This window comes from Eleutherodactylus coqui, chromosome 4 (assembly GCF_035609145.1).
Source record: "Eleutherodactylus coqui strain aEleCoq1 chromosome 4, aEleCoq1.hap1, whole genome shotgun sequence".
Taxonomy (NCBI): domain Eukaryota; kingdom Metazoa; phylum Chordata; class Amphibia; order Anura; family Eleutherodactylidae; genus Eleutherodactylus; species Eleutherodactylus coqui.
This window is the reverse complement of record NC_089840.1, coordinates 256,590,968-256,618,753: the sequence shown is the minus strand read 5'-3', so window position 1 is coordinate 256,618,753 and position 27,786 is coordinate 256,590,968. Positions and strand designations below refer to the sequence as shown.

The 27,786-nt window shown below is 47.3% G+C and overlaps 1 long non-coding RNA gene across 1 annotated transcript; it reads left to right on the top strand.

Annotated features, from left to right (window-relative positions):
* Positions 1-552: 552 nt before the first annotated feature.
* LOC136624924 (uncharacterized) lies at positions 553-23,891 on the top strand. Its single transcript, XR_010792491.1, has 3 exons — positions 553-599; positions 21,692-21,743; positions 23,866-23,891. It is a non-coding gene; the product is annotated as an uncharacterized lncRNA (long non-coding RNA).
* Positions 23,892-27,786: the final 3,895 nt, after the last annotated feature.

Below are 27,786 nucleotides of genomic sequence, written 5' to 3'. Positions count from 1 at the left end.
TAAGTAATTTCAGCTGCCCTGGTGGAGCCGATCCAGCAGGGCAGCTGAAGAACTAACTTTTTTGACAGTTTTCTTTACTTTTTTGCGATCGGCGCTAGCCATTGGCTAGCGCCGATCGCAATGCCGGGGGGGACTGCCCGCATCCTGGGATGACAGCTCCATGCTGTCGGCTACCTGCGGGCACCGACAGCATGGAGCTGTCACGTCCTCAGGCAAGTGGGCATTAATCCAAAGAGGATGCATAAAACTACGTCCTCTAGGATTTAGGCCCACTTTCTGAGGACGTAGTTTCCCGATGGGGCCGTCGTTAAGGGGTTAAACTGAATGGTCCCCATTTATCAATGTTTCTTCTACGAAGAGAGGATCCCCCCTTGGCTGCTAATTTGTCTATGGAGCGAGACACGAAGATTTGTCTGCACTGTACACACTCCTTGTTTATTACTCTCCTGTTCTGCTTGGTTACTTAATCTCACATGCATTTCCTTTTCTGGTATTTTAATTTACAGATGTAGCAGAGCTGAATATGTTTTTTTTCTTTTAACGCACTGAAATAAAGGGACTGCCTGGTCTGGAGAGTTTCAGCCATATTCTCTATTAAGGTATGGATACCTGAGGGGGATAGCACACTTGGTACCCTGCATCTATGAGCTCAAATAGAGAGCAACTAAAAAGAGCACCTCTCAATCTAATGAGTTTGGCATTACCATATAATACATGGTGTTTTGAAATTAGTGGCGTCACGTATAAGGTACGCATACCCATATAACAATGCGTTTGGTTCTCGTGTTGTATTTATGTTATGAGCTTCGATCTGGTACTGTATTTATGTACTGAGCTTAGTTCTGGTTTTGTATTTATGTTGTGAGCTTGGTTCTAGTACAGCACTTATGTTCTGAGCTTAGTTCTGGCGCTGCATTTCTTTACTGAGCTTGGTTCTGGTGCTGTACTTATGTTATAAACTTTGATCTAGTACTGAATTTGTGTACTGAGCTTGGCTCTAGGGCAGGATTTATGTACTGAGGTTGGCTCTGGTGCTGTATTTTTGTTATACGTTTGGTACTGGAACTGTACGTACTGATCTTGGTTCTGGTATTGTATATCTGTTATAAGCTTGGTGCTGCTATTGTATTCATGTAGTAAGCTTGGTTCAGTTCATCTGCTGAATTTAGTTTATGATCTTGGTACTGGTGCAGTATTTTATCAAAGAGCTGTTCTGGCATGTGTATGCTGCTATCTTGCTGTTTTCTGCACAAGCAGAATACAGACGACCTGCCTGTCCAATATATATTACTAGCTTATATACCCGCCTTCGCTCGAGTTAACTTGGTACAGGTGTTTTTCTGTTGTTCGCCCGGAAATTTTATGAAGTCGTGGGTACTTCAGAGGAACTGACGAATAGAATATGTATACACATAGAGGAGTGTTAGATGCTCCCCAGACTGCATGTACCGATGTCCCTCTGCAGAATGTGCCACCCCTCCCATTCTCCTCACTTTTTATCCTTAAAGGTAATGCCCCTTTTTGTTCAAATTTACCCCCAGACTGGAGGTTGCAGCCTCTTATTAGCATTAAAGGCATGCTCCATCCCTGTGGTCCATGGTCACTTCCTTGTGTACTTTACAGCCTTTCAGTATATGCACATAGAGGTCAGGTAGATTTTTTTTAGTATATACAAGCAGAGATCAGTTATATTATCCTCAGTATATACACATAGAGGTGGGGTATATTCTGCTTAGTATATGCACACAGAGGTCAGTTAGATTCTCATTAGTATATACACACAGAGGTAAAGTAGATTCTCCCCAGTATCAAACTATCGACCACTTGTCAGTGAGTATGTGAGTGCTTCTCATGCTCAGCCCCTGGCGACATCATCACTCTGCCCCCACCCCAGTGATGTCTTCGCAGGTCCTGCAACATATATAAAATACAGAGCCTGACTGACAGAAGAACAATACACTTAGGGCTCTTAAAAAGGGGAGGACCAAAATAACACAATGAGAATACAACTAAGCCGTTATTATCTCAGACACAACTCAGCAGTCCTGACAGAAGACACGAGCTACCTCCACCACAAAGATCCAGTGAGCTAAAGGACCTCTGGTGACGTCACTGCTGTAGGAGGAGCCAAGCTGTGTTTTTCTTGTTTGGGAATCAAGATGCAAGTAGTAGAGCTTTGTGTGTGATGTGATGTGTGGGGATCATAATGAATGTGTCATGTAGCAGAGCTGTGTGGCGCATTGCGCCACCAGAAACACTGGTACTATAATTTCCTATTAATTACTAGCCTATGTATAGAGGTGAGGTAGATTCTCCTCAGTATATACACAAAGAGGTGAGTTAGATTCTCATTAGTATATACACATAGAGGTGAGGTAGATTCTCCTCAGTATATACACATAGAGGTGAGGTAGATTCTCATAGGTATATACACATAGAGGTGTGGTAGATTCTCCTCAGTATATGCACACAGAAGTCAGTTAGATTCTCCTTAGTATATACACATAGACATGAGGTAGATTCTCCTCAGTGTATACAGATAGAAGTGAGATAGATTCTCCTCAATATATATATGTAGAGAAGCATTAGATTCTCCTCGGTATATACACATAGAGGTGAGGTAGATTCTCCTCACTATATGCACATAAAGGAGCGTTAGATTCTCCTCCATATATAAATATAGAGGTGAGGTAGATTCTCCTCAGTATATACACAGAGAGGTGAGGTAGATTCTCCTCAGTATATACACAAAGAGGTGAGTTAGATTCTCATTAGTATATACACATAGAGGTGAGGTAGATTCTCCTCAGTATATACACATAGAGGTGAGGTAGATTCTCATAGGTATATACACATAGAGGTGTGGTAGATTCTCCTCAGTATATGCACACAGAAGTCAGTTAGATTCTCCTTAGTATATACACATAGACATGAGGTAGATTCTCCTCAGTGTATACAGATAGAAGTGAGATAGATTCTCCTCAATATATATATGTAGAGAAGCATTAGATTCTCCTCGGTATATACACATAGAGGTGAGGTAGATTCTCCTCACTATATGCACATAAAGGAGCGTTAGATTCTCCTCCATATATAAATATAGAGGTGAGGTAGATTCTCCTCAGTATATACACAGAGAGGTGAGGTAGATTCTCCTCAGTATATACACATAGAGGTGAGGTAGATTCTCCTTAGTATATACACACAGAGGTGAGGTAGAATCTCCTCAGTATATACACATAGAGGTGAGGTAGATTCTCCTCAGTATATACACATAGAGGTGAGGTAGATTCTCCTCTGTATATACACATAGAGGTGAGGTAGAATCTCCTCAGTATATACACATAGAGGTGAGGTAGAATCTCCTCAGTATATACACATAGAGGTGAGGTAGAATCTCCTCAGTATATACACATAGAGGTGAGGTAGAATCTCCTCAGTATATACACATAGAGGTGAGGTAGATTCTCCTCAGTATATACACACAGAGGTGAGGTAGAATCTCCTCAGTATATACACACAAAGGTGAGGTAGAATCTCCTCAGTATATACACATAGAGGTGAGGTAGAATCTCCTCAGTATATACACATAGAGGTAAGGTAGATTCACCTTAGTATATACACATAGAGCTGAGATAGATTCTCCTCAGCATACAAATCATTTCCGTAGGTTTATGGCTTCTGAGAAAAGAACTCTCTCATGTATTCCAGATTTTCAACGTTTTTCATGCTTAGAATTAAATATTGAAGTTGCAACTCCTTTACTTTTCTGTCAGGGAACTGGGGTCCGGGTATTGGTAGTCCCTGAAAGCTGCTCGCAGCCCACTGTCCCTACCTACTTGCCCCGCTGGGCTAGGCCCCAGGGTGACAACTGGGCAACGATCCCTATACTCACTAGGGAAGCGGGCGAAGGGGTGAGACTTACAAACAGAGACAAACAAACACAGAGGCAAGTCAGGATGTCTGGGTCGGCAACAGAAGAATACGCGGTACCAGGGATCAGGCGAAGGCGAAGCCAGGGTCAAAAGCAATACGTCAAAAACAGGGAATCAGGCAAGACCAAGGACGCGAGTGTAGCAGGAGACCAAACTAACACTGGCAACTGCTGGAAGCAACAGGAACGTTAAAATGCTGTCAGGACTCCCACCGCAACAGCTGATTGGGGAGGGTAGCCAGACAGCAGCAAGTCGATCACCGAGGCACAGGAGAACCCGCCCCCAGCTTAGCTGGAGAGACTGAGACTAAGGACGTGCGCCTGGTCATCATGGTGATGGGGACGCAGCGCGGGGCAGCACCCACTGCATCATTAGAAACCCGGTGGCACACAGGATTACGGTGGCCAGGGGAGGTCAGGGGCTCCCCTGCACTGCACTACTGCAGTCCGGGTAATAGAGCCAGCGGTGTGAGCACAGAGCAGCCCTGCGAGCTGCCGGTCCTGACATTTTCCTATTAAGACGTAAAGAATGATCGTGTCAAATTTCATGTTTGCGCGGTTCAGATGTGTGTTATTAGTTATATAACATAGGGGGTGATTTACTTTCGTACGTAGAATTAAATAATCAAGTTGTGACCCCTTTAATTTTCCTATTTAGAACCTAAAGAATGGTTGTGCCAAATTTTACATTTGTACAACACCTGTAAGTTACATTACATAGGGGGTCGCTTACATTTGCACTTAGCACTGAATAATCAAGTTGCGACCACGTTACGTTTCCTATTTAGGATGTAAAGAATGCTCCTGCCAAATTTGATCTACACCGGGAAGTTACTTAACATAGGGGTGTACATACTTTTGCAATTAGCATTGATTAATCAAGTTGTGACTAGAGATGAGCGAGTATACTCGCTAAAGGCAATTGCTCGGGCGAGCATTGCCTTTAGCGAGTATCTCCCCGCTCGAGACTGAAGGTTCGGGTGCCGGAGCGGGGGAGCAGTGAGTAGCGGCAGTCAGCAGGAGGGAGCAGGGGGAGAGAGGGAGAGAGAGATCTCCCCTCCTTTCCGCCCCGCTCTCCCCCGCAGCTCCCTGCCCGCAGCCGGCACCCGAACCTTCAGTCTTGAGTGGGGAGATACTCGCTAAAGGCAATGCTCGCTTGAGCAATTGCCTTTAGCGAGTATACTCGCTCATCTCTAGTTGTGACCTCTTTACTTTTCCTATTTATCACCTAAAGAATTGTTGTGCCGAATTTCAAGTTTCTACGACGTCGGGAAGTTAGAGAATTAGATTAGGTACATTACATAAGGGTTCACTTACTTTTGCATTTAGCATTGACGCACCTCTTAAGGGAGGCATACCAAATACCCTTACCTAGTCCCCCGCTCCTCCCTATGGCTCCCCATAGCTTCCACCCTGCCTTCCATCACATACGACCTCTACCCCTGCACCTCCTACCGTCCCACCCTGTTTGCTTTCCAATAACTGATTTCCACATGAAATCCCCTACTGCCTGTGTTCCCCATGCCTCGCTCCCCCCCCCTTATACCTCCTGTACCACCCCCACCCCATTTGTTTCAAACCAATTGTATCTGTAATTGTAGTATTGTTTGCATTTCTCCCATGCTTGAAAGCACTGCAGAATAAGTTGGCGCTATACAAGTAAAGATTATTATTATCAAGTTGTGAACCCTTTACTTTTCCTATTTAGAACCTAAAGAAAAGTTGTGCCAAATTTCATGTTTGTACGACATCGGGAAGTTAGAGAATTAGTGGCGAGTCAGTGAGTGAGTGAGGGCTTTCGCCTTAATATATATAGATTTTTCTGATGATGATGGAGGAGCCCCAAAAAACTTTGCTGAGGGTGTCATCTAAGATTGGTACTGGCTGCATGATCACTCCTGTCTATTGAGTTACAGAGCAACATACTCTGCCCCCACAGACAGATGAAGGTACTGCACCCTGGACAGATGCCTTTCCCTCATTCTCCTAGTAGTGATTGGTGTGTTATTAGTATAGTATGATTCTCCATGAGTAACTAATAGTCCTTAGTGATGTTCTATCAACCCCTTGTTGCTTCTGGGTGTACACGTACGTCCTCCAGCATCAAGGGTTGTATGGAGCCGATCCTGCTACATACAAGTTGGGGACCAGCTGTTTCTAAAACCCAACACTTGCCAACAATGGTTTCAGTCAGTACACCCTTTAAATACTGTTGCCATAATTTGCAGCAGCATTTACATGCTCTGATCAGAGGCCCTACTATGGTATTACATTATACTGAATGAGTAATCAAATGATTGCAAGTTCAAATGGCCTGTGGGTACTGAAAAAAAGGAAAAATAAGTGAAAAAAACTGTAATTATTAGAAAAAACAACAGGTAATTCTTTAAAAAACACCTTTACCCATATTTATAATTAAAAATCATAATAATGTAATAGTTATACCTGTAATAGTACCGACCCACACAATAAAGTTATTTCATTTTTGCAGCATTTTTAATTCCGTAAAAGCAATACTCCCACAAAGATGACGAAATAGCTTTTTTTCCCCCGGTTTACCCCAATTCACTTCACTTGGAATTTTTTAAAATGTTTTTCAGTACATTATTTGCTATACTATATAGTATCATTGAAAAAGACAACTCGTCTCGCAAAAAGCAAACCCTCAAACAGCTATGTTGACGGCAAAATAAAAGAGTTACAATATTTTGAAAGTGTCCTTAAGGGGTTAAAGTCATCTGAATTCATCTTTGCAGATCATTCTGTCAATTTGCTTTCAACTACCCCTGCAGGTATACCGATTCTGCCGTCACACAGCTAAATGTCTGACCATTGCCTATGAGTACAGCATCCCTCACTCTCCACCTCACCATACCTTGCACATCTCCAGCCATTTACCTTCTGTATCACCCCAATACTTGTAGTATGTAAGCTCGTTGGAGCAGGATCCTCACCCCTATTGTTTCCATCAACTGATTACTATGTAACCGTGGTTCTGCAATTTTTGTACTTTTGTCCTTCTGTATCCCCCTGTCTTTGTAAGCGCTGCGGAATATGTTGGCGCTATACAAATAAAAATTATTTTTTATATATGACAGTATAACAGCTCCTTACATGCTAACTGTTGAGTACCAACTAGAGATGAGCGAGCACCAAAATGCTCAGGTGCTCGTTGCTCGAGTTGAACTTTCCGCGATGCTCGAGGGCTCGTTTTGAGTAACGAACCCCATTGAAGTCAATGGGCGACCCGAGCATTTTTGTATATCGCCGATGCTCGCTAAGGTTTTCATTTGTGAAAATCTGCAAAATCCAAGAAAGTGCTGGAAACGACACAGAAACGGATAGGGCAGGCGAGGGGCTACATGTTGGGCTGCATCTCAAGTTCCCAGGTCCCACTATTAAGCCACAATAGCGGCAAGAGTGCCCCCCCCCCCAACAATTTTTACTTCTGAAAAACCCTCATTAGCAAGGCATACCTTAGCTAAGCACCACACTACCTCCAACAAAGCACAATCACTGCCTGCATGACACTCCGCTGCCACTTCTCCTGGGTTACATGCTACCCCCCCGCACGACCCAGTGTCCACAGCGCACACCAAAGTGTCCCTGCGCAGCCTTCAGCTGCCCTCATGCCACACGCTGGCCTCATAGCCACACCACCCTCATGTCTATTTATAAGTGCGTCTGCCATGAGGAGGAACCGGAGGCACACACTGCAGAGGGTTGGCAGGGCCAGGCAGCGACCCTCTTTAAAAGGTGCGGGGCAATAGCCCACAATGCTGTACAGAAGCAATGAGAAATCCAATCCTGTGCCACCTCCATCAGGAGCTGCACACGTGGGCATAGCAATGGGGAACCCATGTGTCACACACTATTCATTCTGTCAAGGTGTCTGCATGCCCCAGTCAGACCGCGTTTTTTTATAAATAGTCACAGGCAGGTACAACTCCGCAATGGGAATTCCGTGTGCACCCAAAGCATGGGTGGCTCCCTGGAACCCACCGGCTGTACATAAATGTATCCCATTGCAGTGCCCTGGACAGCTGAGGTAACGTCCGATTAAATGCAGGTGGTCTTCCGCCCACACTGCATGCCCCAGTCTGACTGGGGTTTTTAATACATAGACACTGGCTGGTACAAATCCCTAATGTGAAGTCCCTGTGGACCCACAGCATGGGTGGCTCCCTGGAACCCACCGGCGGTACATAAATAAATCCCATTGCAGTGCCCAGCACAGCTGAGGTAACGTGAGGTTTAATGCAGATGGGCTTCGGCCCACACTGCATGCCCCCGTCAGACTGGGGTTCTTTATAAGTAGACACATGCAGTTACAACTCTGTGTGGACTGACAGCATGGGTGGGTCCCAGGAAGCCACCGGCGGTACATAAATATATCCCATTGCAGTGCCCTGGACAGCAAAGCTAACGTCAGATTAAATGCAGGTGGGCTTCGGCCCACACTGCATGCCCCAGTCAGACTGGGGTTTTTTATAAGTAGACACAGGCAGGTACAACTCCCTATTGTGAAGTCCGTGCGGACCGACAGCATGGGTGGGTCCCAGGAAGCCACCGGCGGTACATAAATATATCCCATTGCATTGCCCATCACAGCTGAGGTAACGTCCGATTAAATGCAGGTGGTCTTCGGCCCACACTGCATGCCCCAGTCTGACCGGGGTTTTTAATACATAGACACTGGCAGGTACAAATCCCTAATGTGAAGTTCCTGTGGACCCACAGCATGGGTAGCTCCCTGGAACCCATCGGCGGTACATAAACGTATCCCATTGCAGTGCCCTGCTCAGCAGAGCTAACGTCACATACAATACAGGTGTGCTTCGGCCCACAGTGCATGCCCCAGTCAGAGTGGTAATATGTACCTTAACAGTAACCGCGTTGGTGGGAATGTGTTGGCGACTGCGGACCTAGTAGCGCGGTTTTATTTAGTTGGTTTTCGGAATGTGGCCAGGATTAAGTGGGCCGTGGCGGGGGGATGGTGGGTGGGCTCTCTTGTTGTATCGGTAAAGGTGAAATTCTTGGACTGCCACCAGACGGACCAATGCAAAGGTATTTGGCAAGAATGTTTTCTTTGTTGGAGGAGGAGGGGGATGTTTTTGAGGCACTACGTGTCCTCTCCACATGTCCGTGGTTATATGCACCTTAACAGTAACCGCGTTAGTGGGAAATGGCCTCGCCACCATCATGTCTTTGGGAAGCCGCCGTTTCCACACCCCAGTGACATAGCATTAGCAGCGGTATAGGCAGAGCCCAGAATTAGTAACATTTCAGCGGTAGCATTAGGGGCAGGCCCCAGTAACATATCACTAGCAGCATTATAGGGGGAGCACAGTATTAGTTCCATTTCAGTAGTAGTAGCAGTCCAGACAGGCCCCAGTAACAATTCCGAAGCAGCAGTATAGGGGGAGCACAGTATTAGTTCCATTTCAGTAATAGTAGCAGTCAAGACAGGCCACAGTAACATTCCCGTTGCAGCAGTTTGGGGAGATAACAGTCTCTTTCACATTTCAGTAGTTGCAGTATAGACAAGGCCCCAGTTACATTTATGTAGCAAAAGTGTGGGCCAACCCCACACACCTTGCTGTAGCATGAGTGCAGGCGAAGCCCATAAAAATTAGTAGGATTACACTGTAGGCGAGGGCCCAAAAAAATTGGTGTACCAACAGTACTAATGTACCTCAGAAAAATTGCCCATGCCCAACCAAGAGGGCAGGTGAAACCCATTAATCGCTTTGGTTAATGTGGCTTAATTTGTAACTAGGCCTGGAGGCAGCCCAGTTAAAATAAAAATTGGTTCAGGTGCAAGTTTCAACGCCTTAATGAGAATTGAAACGTATAAACATTGTTTACAAAAGTCATATGACTGAGCCTTGTGGGCCTAAGAAAAATTGCCCGTTCGGCGTGATTACGTGAGGTTTCAGGAGGACGAGCAGGAGGAGGAGGAGGCTGAATATAATACACAGATTGATGAAGCTAAAAGGTCCCCATTTTTTATGGTGATAGAGAACGATGCTTCCATCCGCGGGTACAGCCTACGTATTGTTTACGTATCGCTGCTGTCCGCTGGTGGAGAAGAGAAGTCTGGGGAAATCCAGGCTTTGCTCATCTTTATGAGTGTAAGCCTGTCGGCACTGTCAGTTGACAGGCGGGTACGCTTATCCGTGATGATTCCCCCAGCCGCACTAAACACCCTCTCTGACAAGACACTAGCCGCAGGACAAGCAAGCACCTCCAGGGCATACAGCGCGAGTTCAGGCCACGTGTCCAGCTTCGACACCCAGTAGTTGTAGGGAGCAGAGGCGTCACGGAGGACGGTCGTGCGATCGGCTACGTACTCCCTCACCATCCTTTTACAGTGCTCCCGCCGACTCAGCCTTGACTGGGGAGCGGTGACACAGTCTTGCTGGGGAGCCATAAAGCTGGCAAAGGCCTTAGACAGTGTTCCCCTGCCAGCGCTGTACATGCTGCCTGATCTCCGCGCCTCCCCTGCTACCTGGCCCTCGGAACTGCGCCTTCTGCCACTAGCGCTGTTGGATGGGAATTTTACCATCAGTTTGTCCGCCAAGGTCCTGTGGTATAGCATCACTCTCGAACCTCTTTCCTCTTCGGGTATGAGAGTGCAAAGGTTCTCCCTATACCGTGGGTCGAGCAGTGTGTACACCCAGTAATCCGTAGTGGCCAGAATGCGTGTAACGCGAAGGTCACGAGAAAGGCATCCTAACATGAAGTCCGCCATGTGTGCCAGGGTACCTGTACGCAACACATGGCTGTCCTCACTAGGAAGATCACTTTCAGGATCCTCCTCCTCCTCCTCCTCAGACCATACACGCTGAAAGGATGACAGGCAAGCAGCATGGGTACCCTCAGCAGTGGGCCAAGCTGTATCTTCCCCCTCCTCCTCATGCTCCTCCCCCTCCTCCTCCTCAACACGCTGAGAAATGAGGGTGAGACATGAGGGTGCTCTGACTATTCAGCAACATACTGTCTTCCCCCGCCTCCGTTTCCGAGCGCAAAGCGTCTGCCTTTATGCTTTGCAGTGAACTTCTCAAGAGGCATAGCAGAGGAATGGTGACGCTAATGATTGCAGCATCGCCGCTCACCATCTGGGTAGACTCCTCAAAGTTTCCAAGGACCTGGCAGATGTCTGCCAACCAGGCCCACTCTTCTGTAAAGAATTGAGGAGGCTGACTCCCACTACGCCGCCCATGTTGGAGTGGGTATTCCACTATAGCTCTACGCTGCTCATAGAGCCTGGCCAACATGTGGAGCGTAGAGTTCCACCATGTGGGCACTTCGCACAGCAGTCGGTGCACTGGCAGATTAAACCGATGTTGCAAGGTCCGCAGGGTGGCAGCGTCCGTCTTGGACTTGCGGAAATGTGCGCTGAGCCGGCGCACCTTTCCGAGCAGGTCTGACAAGCGTGGGTAGCTTTTCAGAAAGCTCTGAACCACCAAATTAAAGACGTGGGCCAGGCATGGCCTGTGCGTGAGGCTGCTGAGCTGCAGAGCCGCCACTAGGTTACGGCCGTTGTCACACACGACCATGCCCGGTTGGAGGCTCAGCGGTGAAAGCCAGCGGTCGGTCTGCTCTGTCAGACCCTGCAGCAGTTCTTGGGCCGTGTGCCTCTTCTCTCCTAAGCTGAGTAGTTTCAGCATGGCCTGCTGACGCTTGGCCACCGCTGTGCTGCCACGCCGCGCGACACCGACTGCTGGCGACGTGCTGCTGCTGACACATCTTGATTGCGAGACAGAGGTTGCGTAGGAGGAGGAGGAGGGTGGTTTAGTGGAGGAAGCATACACCGCCGCAGATACCACCACCGAGCTGGGGCCCGCAATTCTGGGGGTGGGTAGGACGTGAGCGGTCCCAGGCTCTGACTCGGTCCCAGCCTCCACTAAATTCACCCAATGTGCCGTCAGGGAAGTATAGTGGCCCTGCCCGCCTGTGCTTGTCCACGTGTCCGTTGTTAAGTGGACCTTGGCAGTAACCGCGTTGGTGAGGGCGCGTACAATGTTGCGGGAGACGTGGTCGTGCAGGGCTGGGACGGCACATCGGGAAAAGTAGTGGCGACTGGGAACCGAGTAGCGCGGGGCCGCTGCTGCCATCATGCTTTTGAAAGCCTCCGTTTCCACAAGCCTATACGGCAGCATCTCCAGGCTGATCAATTTGGCTATGTGCACGTTTAACACTTGAGCGTGCGGGTGCGTGGCGGCGTACTTGCGCTTGCGCTCAAACAGTTGCGCTATCGACGGCTGGACGCTGCGCTGAGAGACATTGCTGGATGGGGCCGAGGACAGCGGAGGTGAGGGTGTGGGTGCAGGCCGGGAGACGATCGTGCCTGTGTCCTGAGAGGGGGGTTGGATCTCAGTGGCAGGTTGGGGCACAGGGGGAGAGTCAGTGGTGCAAACCGGAGGCGGTGAATGGCCTTCGTCCCACCTTGTGGGGTGCTTGGCCATCATATGCCTGCGCATGCTGGGGGTGGTGAGGCTGGTGGTGGTGGCTCCCCGGCTGATCTTGGTGCGAGAAACCTTGCACACCACAGTTCGTCGGTCATCTGCACTCTCAGTGAAAAACTTCCACACCTTTGAGCACATCGGCCTCTGCAGGGTGGCATGGCGCGAGGGGGCGCTTTGGGAAACAGTTGGTGGATTATTCGGTCTTGCCCTGCCTCTACCCCTGGCCACCGCACTGCCTCTTCCAACCTGCCCTGCTGCTGCACTTGCCTCCCCCTCTGAAGACCTGTCCTCAGTAGGCTTAGCAAACCAGGTGGGGTCAGTCACCTCATCGTCCAGCTGCTCTTCCTCCGAATCCTCTGTGCGCTCCTCACTCGGACTTACTGCCCTTACTACTACCTCACTGATAGACAACTGTGTCTCATCGTCCTCCTCACCCACTGAAAGCTCTTGAGACAGTTGCCAGAAGTCCGCAGCCTCATCCCCCAGAGCCCGGGATCTTTCCAAAGGTTGGGCATCGGTCACGATAAACTCCTCTGGCGGGAGAAGAACCATTGCTGCCCAATCTGGGCAGGGGCCCGAGAACAGTTCCTGGGAGTCTGCCTGCTCCTCAGAATGTGTCATTTTCATGGAGTGAGGAGGCTGGGAGGAAGGAGGAGCAGCAGCCAGAGGATTCACAGTTGCAGCTGTGGACGGCGTAGAAGACTGGGTGGTCGATAGATTGCTGGATGCACTTTCTGCCATCCACGACAGGACCTGCTCACACTGCTCATTTTCTAATAAAGGTCTACCGCGTGGACCCATTAATTGTGAGATGAATCTGGGGACCCCTGAAACTTGCCTCTCTCCTAATCCCGCAGCAGTCGGCTGCGATACACCTGGATCAGGAGCTCGGCCTGTGCCCACACCCTGACTTGGGCCTCCGCGTCCTCGCCCTCGTCCACGTCCTCTAGGCCTACCCCTACCCCTCAGCATGGTGTATTACGAGTAGAGCAGAAACAGAACGCTGTAATTAAATGTGCCACTTATTGGCCTGTGGTTGGAGGCTGACTTCGCTTACGGAACGCAAAGCAGAGCCAGGAAACAATTTTGCGCACGCCTGTAGTGAGACGTAGGTGCGTATGACTGAGCTAGTGGAATTCACAGCGCAGAAGCAGTCAAGTGGCCAAAGGGAAGTGGTAGGCCTTAAGTATTTTGCTTCAATTTGTTTAAATGGCGAGCTGAAACACCAGACAGATACTGTATGCAGCGTATATATTGTATACTGTTTCCCTCTGGCGCTATGACGGTGGTGATGTAACGAGCACAGCAGAGCCAGGAAGCAATTTTGCGCAAGCCTGCTGTAACGCTTTGCTGCGTATTAATTAGGACTTCTACCCCCAGCAGACGCGCAGTACACTGAAGACGGTCACAGGCAGCCCAAAGATAGTATTTTTCCCCAATTTTTTTGAAAAAGCCCACTGACTATATAGACAGTATATCTCTTTCACCTTTCCCACTGTCCCTGCCTCACCAGTACTGCCCCTATACTCTGTACAATGACTGCAGACTGAGGTCGCAATGGTCTGCACGCCCGATATACAAAAAAAAAAAAATTGTGCAACACTGCTAAAAGCAGCCTCAACAGTACTGCACACGGTCAGATGTGGCCCTAAGAAGGACCATTGGGGTTCTTGAAGACTAAAATAACACCTAACACTGTCCCTATAGCAGCATCAGCAGCACTTTCCCTGATCTATGTCAGAATGCATCTGTGGCGAGCCGTGAGCGGGGCAGATTTTAATACTCGGGTGACACCTGATCTCCCCAGCCACTCACTGCAGGGGGGTGGTATAGGGCTGGAACGTCACAGGAGGAAGTTGTAATGCCTTCCATGTCTTTCTATTGGCCTGAAAAGCGCGCTAATGTCTCAGAGATGAAAGTGAAAGTAACTCGAACACCGCGTGGTGCTCGCCTCGAGTAACGAGCATCTCGAACACGCTAATACTCGAACGAGCATCAAGCTCGGACGAGTACGCTCGCTCATCTCTCGCACCAACGCATCTTATATGTCAAAAATTTACATTTTCGGGACTGTGAATTCTGTAGTATTTATTCAAAGATTTAATAGAAATGGTGAAGCAGAAGGAGAATGGCCCCCGGCATCTACACGACAACCCATTCTAAGCACAATGCTGCTACAACCGCTGGTAGCTATCTGTAATGATGGCACAAAAGGTGGCGACCGATGCATAATAAACGGAACACAGCGAAAAAATGCATAAAGACGCCGGCACGTCTTTTCACAGGCTCCATGATATACGGAAATGTGTATCGTCACTCCTAATATTTGCAGCATTGGTTCAGTCATGTGTGTCTTACTAAATAGCTTTATTTTCCTTTGGAACATCACTTCCATCAGAATGGAGTACAGATAAGCCGCCTGCAGACAGGCGGATATTCCATGGCGGGATTCCCCGCAGAATTTCCGCCCCTGGACGCCTGCATAGGATTGCATTACAACGCGCAATCCTATGCAGACGGCCGCGGCTTGTCCACGCGAAAGCACGCACAGCAAACAAACTGCAGCATGCTCTAATTCTGTGTGGGGCTCCGCACAGAAATGTCACTCACCGGCCGCCGACTCCGCTATGCGCATGCGCCGGCAGCCCTGCAGCCGGCACATGAAAGAGCCGGAGCTGCGGGAGTGGGTGAGTCCGCGGTGCTCTCTGCAGGCGCTCGGGTCGGGTCCCGCTGCGAGAATTCTCGCAGCCGGATCCGACCCGGCTGTCTGCAGGCTGCTATAGTCCCCTACTTGTAAACGTTCGAGTTGCGAATGTCGCAAGATACAAACAAGTTTGTCCTGCAGTATGATGTAATGCTATGGCATTACATCATACTCTGCAGCAATCGGACAGGCAGACTATCAAGTCATGCCATAGGTATGGCTTAATAGGCACTCTGCATAGCAGCCCTGGGCCTTTCAGAAGGCTCCCGGCTGCCATGGCAACCGCACGGCATCCCACAATCTTATCGTGGGAGGCCATATGGGACCTCCGAATGTTGGGTGCAGACTGTTTCTTACAGCTGACACCCAATGGCAGCAGTTCCGTCAAGCCGCGCCGCTCGTCGGAACTGTTAACGCTTTAAATGCTTTTGTCAATTCTGATCCCGCTCTATACAAGCATTTGTTCGGACATACGAACAAAACGCACTTACGAACAGAGTTTCTCGGCCCTATATCGTTCTTGCCCGTGTGAACGTAGCCTCAGATACTAGTTATACACAGTGATATTGATTACAGTGCAGGTACTTTTAGTAATCACAAGTGATGTCCTCTGATATTGTCTCTGGTTATGTACGATTAGGACCATTGGGACATTTCGGGTTTGTATCCAGTATTCTTCTGTTACGAAACCCCTGGCCAAGGTAGATCATGGTACGGACATCCATAAGCAAAATTAAAGTGCTTTTTAAGGGACAATCCTCTACATTTAAAGAGACAGTACTCCTTTATTTTCCATGGGGTGTTTAAAAAATTTTTTTAATGGACTGTGTGCTTCTGAAACTGTATATTATAATCATCTTATAAGTAACTATTTACTCAACGTCTGTCGCTATAAGTGATGTATTTGTTTATTATCTGGTTGAGTAAATACAGGGTTATTACAAATGATTTTCCCGATTTGAAACCCTAATTACTCATTTAATGACACTCGGATACATAAATTTGATAATAATGGAGACAGAAACTCTAAAAGAAATTGGACGTCCCGCAGCTGTCTGTGGAAGATTCTGCGCAAATGTTTACGATCTTTATCCCTACGGATTGCAGTTGTTACCGCCCCTGAAACTGGGCGACAAAGCGAGGAGACGTTCTTTTTGTGAGAACTGTAATGGAAAGCGATGGCTTCATGGACTCTTTAGTGTTTAGTGATGATCCACCTTCAACCTTTCGGGGAACAGACGTAATGTCAGAATCTGGGGAGGGAAGCCGGAGGGAACCTACCCATCTACATGGAGCGTACGTGCGACTCCCCAAAGGTTAATGTGCTGTGCACTAGAACCTGTAGGAAAGTAAGGCAGGAACTTGACTACAAGCTCCATGGTTAGTGACCCAGACTTGTCACTAAAAAAAGAATGTATACAGTGATACCTTGGGTTAAGAGTGCCTCAGCTTACAGGCTTTTTGAGTTAAGAGCATGCTCTCTCCCGAATTTTTGCTCTGATGTAAGAGCATAAACTTGAGTTACAAGCCTTGCTCTCAATGGGGCCACCGCTGCTGCCGCTGGCCCCATTGAAAGCAATGGCCTGCCGGCAACCCCTGCAGTGATTTTTGGGGAAGGGCTTTAAATATAAATCTTCCCTAGCTGTAGTAAAAAATATATACCCACCTGTCCGCCGCTGCCAGGGCTCAGGCGTGTCTAGCCACCACTTGTTCTCCCTGCATTTTTAATCCCTGCATGCTGAAAAGCTTCAGAGCAGTGCAGAGAGAACAAGCGGCGGCTAGGCGCACCTGAGCCCCGGCAGACGGATGAGTATATATTTTTTTTACTACAGCTAGGGATTATTTTCAGGGAAGGGTTTATATTTAAAGCCCTTCCCCAAAAATCACTGTGAGGGTGCCGGCGTCCTATTGCTTTCAATGGGGCAACGCCATCCTCATTGAAATCAGTGCGAGAGCTTCCCGATCTGGAGCAGACTAATGGCTTTTCCATTCATTTCAATGGGGAAAATTGATTTGACTTACGAGTGTTATGGGTTAGGAGCTCCATCACGGAACGAATTAAACTCTTAACCCAAGGCACCACTGTATAGTATATTTAAATGTACGTATGCTACTTTAATTGAAATTTTCTGTAGAATAGATTTGGTGATTGGAGGACCAACAACTCCCAGTTAGAGGATTGACTAGGCCCCTGTCTACTCCCAGATCTCTATGCTCATGGGAGGACCTAGGATCTATAAATACCTCCACCCAGATTCCAGAAAGGTCAGTTGTTACTGAGCAGAAGAAGAGAGAAGCAAGTTCAGTGAGTTGGAGATAGATTTGTTAATAGAGCAGTGAGAAAGAACAAGTAAAGATTAGAATGAGGATAGAGAAAGATAGAAAAAGAAAAGATCTACAGGAAAGCTGGAAAACAGCTCAGAGACAGAAACATTCCCAGAGTCCGAGAAAAGGTACAAAATATGACACAAGTATAGAAAGAGGTATCTTGAGGGAAGATATGATGCAACCAGAGGCGTAATTTGAAGCTCCTGGGCCCCAATGCAAAACTAGTAACAGGGCCCCCAACTATAAAGGTTTATTCATAGTACTGGGCTCCCTATGTGGAAAAGAGAAGCCTTATGGGCCCCCTAAGGCTCGTGGGCCCGGGTGCAACTGCATCCCCTATAGCAGTGGTGGCGAACCTATGGCATGCGCCACCATCGGCCGCTCACCACGTTAATGAATACTAGCTGGGGCCGCGGCTCCCCTGCAGGTATTCACTCAGCAGCGCTGCTAGCGGCGCTGATCCTGACGCACATTGTGAGGTCAGTGTGTGGCCGGGATCCTCCTTCCCCCTCTGCCGACGTCTTCTACACGGTTCCGCAAGAGCAGGGGGGAGGCATCCGGCAGCACACTTACGTCACAGTGTGCACCTAAGATCAGCAGCAGCGCCAAGCAGAGGAGGAAGGGGTAAGTATATGGGTCTCAGGGGGGTGGGGGGTGCTATTACTACTGGGGCTGATATAGGGAATACTATTAGTAATAGTGTCCCCTATATCGGCCCCAGTAGTGATAGCATTACCACTGGGGCTGCTGTGGGATGTCACTATTACTACTGACGCCGCTGTGGGATGTCACTATCACTACTGGGGGCCGCTCTGTGGGGTATCACTATTACTACTGGGGCCACTATCGGATGTCACTATTACTACTGGGGCCACTATGGGATGTCAATAATACTACTGGGGGCCACGGTGGGATGTCACTATTACTACTTTACTACTGGGGGACGCGGTCGGATGTCACTCTTACTACTGGGGGCCACGGTGGGATGTCACTATTACTACTGAGAGCCATGGTGGGATGTCACTACTACTATTGGGGGCCACTGTGGGATGCCACTATTACTACTGGAGGCTACTCTGGGGGTCACTATTAATACTAGGGCCGCTGTGAGGGGTCACTATTACCACTGGTGCCACTGTGGGCGGGTCACTATTACTGCTGGGGCCGCTGTAGTAGGTCACTATTACCGCTGGTGCCACTGTGGGCGGGTCACTATTACTGCTGGGGCTGCTGTAGTAGGTCACTATTACCGCTGGTGCCACTGTGGGTGGGTCACTATTACCGCTGGGGCTGCAGTAGCTGGGGGTCACTATTACCACTGGGGCCGCCGTGGGGGGTCACTTTTACCGCTGCGGTATGTTTACACGTGGCAGAAATGCTGCAGAATGTCCTCAGCGGAAATTTAAATGGCAAATTCTGCAGCATCCAAAAAGCAGTAAAAATCTGCATGCTGTCTATTTTAAAGCGGCCCTGCCCTTTTTATAATGACGGAGGTAAAAATCACACGTCGTGATAAGCCCAGCCCCCTGAAACGTTTGTCGATAAATAAGTGGGTTTTGGGCTGCAGATTGGGCACTCGGTCTCTAAAAGGTTTGCCATCATTGCCCTATAGTTACGTCCCTGGACACAAGTATAGAGTGCGGTGTCTCCAGGGTAGACATGATGCAAGTATAGAGAGCGGTATCTCCAGGATAGATATGACGCAAGAACAGAAAGTGGTATCTCCAGGGTGGATATGATGCAAGTATAAAGAGCGGAATATCCAGGGTAGATATGACGCAAGTATAGAAAGTGATATCTCCAGGGTAGACACAACGCAAGTATAGAGAGCAGAATCTCCAGAATAGATATGACGCAAGTATAGAGAGTGGTATCTCCAGGTCATTTATGATGCAAGTATAGAGAGCGGAATATCCAGGGTAGATATGATGCAAGCATAGAGTGCGGTATCTTCAGGGTAGATACGATGCAAGTATAGAGAGTGGTATCTTCAGGGTAGATATGATGCAAGTATAGAGAGCGGTATCTTCAGGGTAGATACGACGCAAGTATAGAGAGCGGTATCTTCAGGGTAGATATGACGCAAGTATAGAGAGCTGTATCTCCAGGGCATTTATGATGCAAGTATAGAGAGTGGAATATCCAGGGTAGATATGACGCAAGCATAGAGAGTGGTATCTTCAGGGTAGATACGACACAAGTATAGAGAGCGGTATCTCCAGAGTAAAACGATACAAGTATAGAGAGTGGTATCTGCAGGGTAGACATGACACAAGTACAGAGAGCGGTATCTCCAGGGTAGACACGACACAAGTACAGAGAGGGGTATCTCCAGGGTAGACATGACGCAAATGTAGAGAGCGGAATCTCCAGAGTAGATACAACGCAAGCATAGAGAGCGGTATCTCCAAAGTAAAACAATGCAAGTATAGAAAGCGGTATCTCCAGGGTAGACACAACAAAAGTACAGAGAGTGGTATCCCCAGGGTAGACGTGACTTAAAGGGGTTGTCCCGCGCCGAAACGTTTTTTTTTTTTTTCAATAGCCCCCCCGTTCGGCGCGAGACAAACCCGATGCATGGGTTTAAAAAAAAAAAACGGATAGTACTTACCCGAATCCCCGCGCTCCGGTGACTTCTTACTTACCTTGCGAAGATGGCCGCCGGGATCTTCACCCACGGTGGACCGCAGGTCTTCTCCCATGGTGCACCGTGGGCTCTGTGCGTTCCATTGCCGATTCCAGCCTCCTGATTGGCTGGAATCGGCACACGTGACGGGGCGGAGCTACCAGGAGCAGCTCTCCGGCACGAGCGGCCCCATTCAGAAGGGAGAAGACCGGACTGCGCAAGCGCGTCTAATCGGGCGATTAGACGCTGAAATTAGACGGCTCCATGGAGACGAGGACGCTAGCAACGGAGCAGGTAAGTGAATAACTTCTGTATGGCTCATATTTAATACACGATGTATATTACAAAGTGCATTAATATGGCCATACAGAAGTGTATACCCCCACTTGCTTTTGCGGGACAACCCCTTTAAGTATAGAGAGTGGAATCTAGAGTAGATACGAAGCAAATATAAAGACCGGTATCTCTAGGGTAAACATGACTCAAGTATAGAGAGCGGTATCTCGAAGGTAGATATGATACAAGTATAGAGAGCGGTATCCCCAGAGTAGACATGATGCAAGTATCGAAAGTGGTATCCCCAGGGTAAACACAACACAAGTACAAAGAGTGGTATCTCCAGGGTAGACATGATGCAAGTATAGAGAGTGGTATCTCGAGGGTAGACACGATGCAAGAATAGATAGCGGTATCTCCAGGTTAGATATGACGCATTGCTCCAAAGACAGTATCTTCAGTCACCAAAATTGCTGTGGACAGGAATTGGACCTGTATTGGATGCTGTCGTATTTTCCTGAATCTATGAATAAAAGTTAGTTTTACCTTTACCCCAACTCCTTCTCACTAGGGACCACCTGCACTACACCATGTACTACACCATCTTCCAAGGGATGGGACCACAACCCCCAGAACTACAATTTTTTTTGTAGCATTGCCAGGGGGGGAGTGCAACTACCTGTATGCAGACTGGCGCCACGAACTACAACCGCTATCATTCCCTATTACACATATTATTCCCCCCCTTTTCCTTGTACCTGAAAAGTAGTTGGGAGCCAGGATTTGTAGTCACCATTAACCCTAGCTGATCCCTAGTATCCCGCTCGTTGCACATATGTGTTGAGTGACAAAGGGGGCTTACACTGAACACTTCTGACATGGAAAACATTTTTGATGTTGTTGTGCAACAAAACTTTTTGAGTTTCTGTTTCCATTGATATCAAATTTTTGTACCGTATCTGAGTGCCACTAAGCAATTTATGAGATCATTTGTAATAACCCTCTACTATTTGTGTGTTGTCTCTCCATATTCCACACCACTTACAGATATTTACGGCACTGTGCCATGGTAAAAAATGAAGGGTCCGTGACGCTAGCTGCCCCTTTGCTCTGCTGGGTCCCGAGGGCCGGACCCCCCACTCATCATACATTGAATGCCTATTATAAGGAATCCCGGCCAACTCCTTTTAATAAACTCTCAGCAGTCGATATCTAGACGTTTTTTACAGGGGTAATTCAAAGTTCATAAGCTGCAAGTCCCGTACCAGTAAAATATTCATTCTCCTCAGCATATATATTATTATTAATTTTTTCATTTGTCAATTTAAACTTTCCATCTCTTTTTTCACCAGGGCTCGTCTGCCAAGATCTAGGGAATAAGGCTTCAAACATCGTATGTTGCAGGTATTGAACTTCACTGAAGGAAACAATCCAAACTAAGAGGCCTGACTTAAATATTAAAGTCGGAGAAATTAAACAGTTATACAGGGGTGTAGCTGCAGACTCATGGGCCGGGGTTCAAAACTTCAGTTTGGGCCCCCCATGCTCCATACTACCACCATATCATAATAGGATGGCATTGCCATACCATGACTAACTGTACATGGACTAGATAACACTGCCAAGCCATGATTGGATAACACTGCCATAACATGACCAAGTAATACCGTCATGCCATGACTAAATACTGCTATAGTGTGAGTGAATAACAGTATAGTAATAAAGGGATTGAACAAATTATAATTTTTTGAGAGGAAATTGATGCTGTTCATAAAAATAATGAAGCATCCTATACTTACCTCTCCCAGGTCCCCGCTTGTCTAGTGCCAGTAGCTCTGGTCTCCCCATGACACCATATTTGCAGGTTGCAGTCAGCATGTATACAGGTTGTCACTGGCTGCTGCAGCCAATTACATATGAACGCTGAGCTCTGTGATTGGCTGCTGCAGCTTGTGATGTCCCGTACTTAGGCTGACTGCAACCTTTAAAGACAATGTCACTGGCAAGATTGGAGCTGAGTGGACCCAGGAGAGGTGAGTATAGGATCTTTCATTATTTGCAGGCATCAATTCCAAGAAAAATTCGGACTCTGACAATTCCTTCAATAGTAATGGTAGTGGCGCAACATAGTAATAGTACCCCCAAATGTGGCCCCATATAGTAGCACACCCAAAGGTAGTTCCTTTAGTAATACTGCCCCCATATGTGGCGGCTTATAATAATAAGTGCCCTCAAAAATGGCCTCTTTAGTACAGTGCCCCCAAATGTGCCCCTTTTTGTAATAGTGCCCCTAAATGTAGCCCCTTTAGTAATACTGCCCCCAAATGTGGCCACTTATAATAATAAGTGCCCCCAAATGTGGCCCCTTATAATAATGCCCCAAATGTGGCACCTTTAGTAACAGTGCTCTCAAATGTGTTTCTTTAAGGAATAGTGCCCCCAAATGTAGCCCCCTTAGTAAAACTGCCCACAAATGGGGCCTCTTATAATCACAGTGCCCTCAAATGTAGCCCTTTTAGTAATACTGCCCCCAAATGTGGCCACTTATAATAATAGTGTCCCGAAATGTGTCCCATTTAGTAATACTGCCTCCAAATGTGGCCGCTTATAATAGTGCCGCAAATGTGTCACCTTAAGTAACAGTGCCCCCAAATGTGTTTCTTTAAGGAATAGTGCCCCCAAATGTAGCCCCCTTAGTAAAACTGCCCACAAATGTGGCCTCTTATAATAACAGTGCCCCCAAATGTACCCCTTTAGTAATACTGCCTCCAAATGTGGCCGCTTATATTAATAAGTGCCTCCAAGTGTGACCCCTTTAGTCAGTGTCCCCAAATGTGGTTTCTTTGGTCATAGTGCCCCAAATGTGTCCCCTCATGGTCCCAGTGCCCCAAAATATGTCCCCTTACCATAATACCATATAACTCATCAGTCCACCCAGCCGTGCATCATCACAAATGTCACCGCCCGCTGACGCCACTCACATTGCATCAGAGCTAACTCATCCTCCCCGTTTCCAGGCGGTGACAGGAAGTTCGCGATGGCACTGGAAACAGGGAGTACAAGTTATCTGTGATGTTGCCGGGCTACGTGAGTGAGCGTCGGATAGTGACAAGAAGTTCGTGGTAATGCACACTGGGTCAACAGAGGGCATGCAGAAGACATCACAAAGTGGCGAGTAGGGCCCTTGGCCCCCCTTAGCTTAGGGGCCGGGTCACAATTGCAACCGCTGCGACCCCTATAGCTACGCCACTGCATTTATATTGAAAGCGTCCTTACTCTCCCGTGCGGGGTGAATGTGAGACTTGAGAAGTCGAGCTCAGTCTAGTCTGAAAGATTAGGCAATGTGAATCTCATTTGCTTATTGACAATTGTCATGGTTGATGTTCGAAGGATCAGCGGCGCCTGGTTATATGACCTCCTTGAGTCTGCACTTCTAGGTGCGCTGGTTATAAAGTCTTTGAATAGAATGAATAGAATTCCAGTGATGAGATGAGAACGGCATTCATTATTCATGGCTACGGCGCAGGCTCGGATAAAGGGCAGACGCTGGTATTCCCTGTTACTAATGCAACAAGTCTCTGGCCCGGTCGCTGTAAACAGACGCAGATGCTTTCCCGGGGAAGGAGCCCCTAAACAGTATTTACATCCACTCTATCGCTACCCCGGGGACGGCTATGGGGAAGACGTTTCTGACACAAGTTCACCTCACCCTGTATTACGCTGCCAAGAGGAAAGAATGCGACTTTGGTAAGTAGAAGCCTATTGTTTGCCCTGATGTCGTGCTTAGCTTTGGGATTCCGTTCTAGAACTATGGCATTCTATTTAATTGCAACTTTTCAAAAAGGTTTTTTTTTTGTTATTCTAGTGTATCTCTAGTTTCCAGTTCATTGTAGAACTACAAACCCTAGCATGCCCTGTCGTTATGGGGATCCTAAGGGAAGATTCATAAATCTGTGAGGATGCTTCATACTATGTGTAGCTTTCTGGTTCCCCAAAGGGGGATTTGGGGGATGATGGCTATAGTGAATCTTGCATCCAGCTCTATCTGATTGGCCACTTTATTAGAGACACTCATATGGTACAGCATTGGACTTCATTTGGTCTTAATATAGCAATTCATCGTGGCGTCCATCCAAAAGTTTCAGAGGACCGGGGTGTGCCAAGAAGACATTCCTCATGCCATGACTGCACCTCCACCAGGCTGACAGGAAGGGGTCATCGATTCATGCTGCCTGCTTCAAGTTCTGACCTCCCATCAGCAACGTGCAACAGCGATCTGGATTCATCTGACCAGGAGATGTTTTTCCAATGCTCAAGTCATCTGATTTTTGCATTCTTTTGCCCAGTAGAGTCCTGCCTTTCTGTTTCTCTTAGGTTTCCGGCACACAAACCTTTTTTTCTAGCATGTGTTGTCCATTAAACATAGTAACGTCGTATGTTAGGCCGAATGAAGACAATGTCAATCTAGTTCAGACTGTTTCTACCTCCTTGTTGATCCAGAGGAAGGCAAAAACCCCAAGAGGCAGAAGCCAATTAGCCCATTTGGGGGGAAATGCCTTCCCGACTCCCCAATGGCAATCAGAATAATCCCTGGATCAACCTCTAATAGTTTCTACCTGAATATAAGACCCGGAACTATAAACCTGCTGGTCACCTAATGTCTATATCCTGTAATATCCTTCCACTCGAGAAAGATGTCTAGTCCCCTCTTGAACTCCTCAATGGAATTAAAAATATGGATGACACATAGACAGCCCGCGGGCTCATATTATTCTATGGTGCAACACACTATCGAGTTTTATCATGCAGACACGGACTGTGTGAAAAAAGTAATCACATCCATTATTCTGATGTGATTTATGGACAAAACCTGCCTATTCAAGTCAATGTGATAGAAAAAAATGCAGTCTGTGTGCTGTCCATTAAAAAAAAAGTTTCAGAAAAATGAACTGGGTTTGTTTCAGTTTTTTTTTCTCTTTGTGGACGTAAAAAAGGGATTGCTCAAAATGGACATAGGGACCGAGTATGGAGGCCACACAGATGAAAAAATATCATTTTTTTTGTGGCTGTAAAACAGCCTTTTTCATGAACTCTAGTGTACTTCTAGCCTTAGAAAACAATGGCGCTGGAACTGCTTGTCTACTGCTATAGCCCATTTGTGCTAAAACTAAGACGAGTTGTGTGTACACATTAGTTGGAGCCCCAATGTTCTGTTTGGCTTCAGTCTGCTTGGCTGTACACCACATGTTGGTCAGAATGATTCCTGACATCCTCCTTTGACCCCTTTCCGCCTTCAGTTGTTTCCATGCAAAGGATCCCCTTTCGCTGAATGTTCTTTCTCGACCTACACCATTCTCATCATATTCTCCACACTGCTGCGTGAGAAAACCCTACAAGGTTGGCAGGGAAATCCAGGCCCGGCTAGTCTAGCACTGACGACCAGGCCTCGTTTCTAAGTCACTCGGATCGCTGGATTTTCCCATATAATGTGGACTCACACTGAAACTGATCCACGGAAAACTTGTCCCGTGATTTTATGCTGCGCTCCCCGGTCAGGGGGCTTATTTTCCTACAGGGAAGCTCCAATCGTGAATGGGTCAGATGCTCTAATAAAGTGGCTGTTCACCATATGCATGTACTTGTGTGTAAAGGGTAAAGGGGTAACTGTATATATGGTCTCTGAGATCTGTTCTTACAGACCAGTTATGTATTTGGCAGTATGTGAGCCGCTAGGACAGATATACATAGAATGATAAAAATGTGGTACTTAAAGGGGTCCTCTGCTTTTGACAATCCTACTTTTTAGAATGGTCTCTTTATATTACACTGGTCACAGAGTTTCCCCCACTGGAATCCTTGTGGGGAAGTCCAGCACTAAGTGTTCAATTTCCCTGCAGCGCCACCACAGGGGAAATGAAGTATCACATAGTCCCCATTCACATCAGTGGGTTGTCTATGGAATGCAGGACAGGTTGAGTCCTCCAGAGTGAAAGACGCTCTTTGTAACGGCTCTCTGCTCTGGTGCACCCAGCCCAACCATTACATGGAAAATGTATGAGCAGCCGGAGTTGCAGGGACCCCAACTCTAATCAAATAAAAGCCAAGACTACAGTGTTTATTTTGGAGATGAGGGTTGGCCACAGCTTTATTATTACTTTATAACTTTTTATTTTATAAAACCCATAAAACCATAAAGGCACTTTAATAACTCCCGTTGCCGTATGCCTCACCAGCTCCTGGCAGCCACATCTGCCAATGACCATAAACTCTTCCATTCTTTCTTTCTTCTTATTTTTTGTACTAAAAGACGTCGCTGTGACTTGAAGGTAAGCACTACAACAGATAAAAGCAAATCAAGTAAAACACAGAACTCCACAACAGAATATCCTGCCCAACCCAAATAATTAGCAGCAACTGAGAAAGGACAGGCAGAGAACTTTAGTCTCTGGGTCCCACCCGGAAGAGGAGGTAGGAGTTGACTAAAAACTTTATTCACCATACAGGTGGGACTAAAAGAGGCTCACTTATTGGTCAACCAGCTGTTGACCATACCACTATATAAAATAAAGGACAGGGGAAATATACTACTTAGAAAGCCCCCTTCATTAAACTAAAAGTACCCACTAAACCAGGCCCAGCAGTCAGGGGTGCTATCATTAACTATTGCAGTGCCCACTATGAGTATAAGGGTGGATTCAGATGAGCGTGTTTATGTGCGCACAATTGTGTGCACAAAAACATGCGCCTATTAGAACCATTGGTTCCCTATGGTGTGTTCACATGTCCGTGTTTAACAGGCGTGCAAACGCACGTACCTGCCAAACATAGGACATGCGTGCAGCATAGGTTCATGGTGCACGTAAATATTTCCGTGAAGAGTCCCTTGTCATTGAACATTGTTCGGTGACAAGAGGACTCCCCGTTGAGAGTAAAGAATCCCCTGCCACAGCTGTCACAGATTTGACAGCTGTGGCAGAGGATTTCTTCATCCCCGCGGGGAGTAAAGAATCCCCTGCCACAGCTGTGGCAGAGGATTGCAATGCCGGCACCCCTGCAGTGATTTTCAGGGAAGAGCTTTAAATATAAGCCCTTCCCTGAAAAATCATTCCTATCTGGTGTACAAAATAAAAAAAAATAATACTCACCTCTCCTCCGCTGCCGGAGCTCAGGCGCATCCAGCCTGTCTTCTCCCTGCACTGTTCTGAATCTCTTTCAGCAGGCAGGGATTTTAAATCCCCACCTGCTAAAAGGGCTGTATCTGATTGGCTGAGCACTCAGCCTATCACAGGCAGCGCTTGGCCATTCATTGAATTCAATGATCTCCTTCAGACCTGTGTGTTAACTAGGATATAGAGACCTTACATTCAAAGTAATGTAATATCATGTGACTCCTATGTTTATGTCCAATCTCTTCTCTATGGACGACGTGTCACTGCGGCCTACAGTA